Below are 1,610 nucleotides of genomic sequence, written 5' to 3'. Positions count from 1 at the left end.
CATTCATTCATTAAACAATTATTTAAGGAACCTCTGGAATATGGCAGCAGTAGGACTGGTACCAGACAGAAGGCCATTCTGGCTGTTGCAGGGAGATTGGGACACAAGAGATGGAAAGGTCTGTCCACCACAGACCCATACATATGCAAAAACAGTTTTAAAACCAACTCTTCTATATACATCTCCTGAAGAAGGCAGGAAAGCTTTCTCTTCTTCTGGAGGGCACAAAATTTATTTCATCACTTTGTCCCAATCTGGTCAGTGTCCAGGAACTGTCATGTCTCTGAGGCCTCCTCACATCCAGATTCCCACCTCCTTCCTCTTCCCTCTGTCCCTGGGCCTGGGGTGAGAGTATCTGAGTGCACAGCTGCAGGAACTGGAGAGGCTGAAACTGCAGAGCCTGGAGGAGCAAAGGCTTCAGGAGGTAGAGATGTTGGGTCTTCAACCTCCACCCTGCCCACAGGATGAGGTGGGAGGTTAGAGTGTCAAAACCCAGGCCTAGAGAAAGAAGACAGTGTGATGCCCAACAGTAACTTTTTAATATATATTTTTTATGTTTGTAGCAGCTTTAATTCTACAGAGAAATTGAGCAGAAAGTACAGTTTATTCCCATACCCTCCCTTACCAACATATACAGTTTATCCTATTATTGACATGTTACATTACTGTGCTACATTTGTTACAATTATGAGTCAGTATTGATATATTGTTATTAACTTAATTTTACATTAGGCTTCCCTCTCCATATTGCACAGCTCTATGGGTTTTGAAAAATGCGTAATGTTGTGTATTCACCATCACAGTATCATACAGAATCGTTTCATGTGCTTAAAATCCTCTGTGCTCCACCTATTTATTCCTCGCTCCTTCCCTCATCCCAAAAAACACTGGAAACCACTGATTTTTTTCCATTATTTCAAACATTCATCATTTCTTTGTCCTGACAGTAATTATTTTTTATCGAAACATATTAATTGTACATATTTATAGGATACAGAGTTATATCTCAATATATGTATACAATGCGTGATGATCCATTCTGGGCAATCAGCATATTCATCCTTGCAAAACCCAATCATTTCTTTGTCATGTGCACATTTCATCCCCCCTGTCCTAGTCATTTGGTAACATGCAGTAAGTCATTCCAAGAGTTACTCCTTACTCTGAAAGAAAAATGATCTAAAGGAATCCTGTTGCTTGGTGGGTTAATTTATTTGGTAATGGAAGTTATGAATAAGAATCTTTCTGTGGGAGCTTCCTAGGTCATTTCCCTCTTGTTGATTTCCTAATGCTGCACGGTGATTTAGCACTGAGCTTCATCTGCTGGAAGATGTAGCCCTGGGTGAACACCAGAAACCCTACAGCTCTTGCCACAGATGCCACATCTGATGCACCATTTGAACTTCACCACTAGTGGGGAGGACACCTGTGACCCTTGCAGGAGGAAGAGTGAAGTGAGGATCTTAGAGGTTAGGGGCCTTCCCTGCAAATTGTGGAGCTAAGGAGTGTTCATTCTGGCTTTTCCCACTCTGTATGATATAAGGAAGCAAGGATCATGCGTTTGTGCTCAGGAAATAACTGTGTGAAAAGTGGACATCTGGATCCTTACC

Source organism: Galeopterus variegatus, unplaced genomic scaffold (assembly GCF_000696425.1).
Source record: "Galeopterus variegatus unplaced genomic scaffold, G_variegatus-3.0.2 Scaffold3763, whole genome shotgun sequence".
Classification (NCBI taxonomy): Eukaryota; Metazoa; Chordata; class Mammalia; order Dermoptera; family Cynocephalidae; genus Galeopterus; species Galeopterus variegatus.
This window is presented reverse-complemented; position numbering follows the sequence as displayed.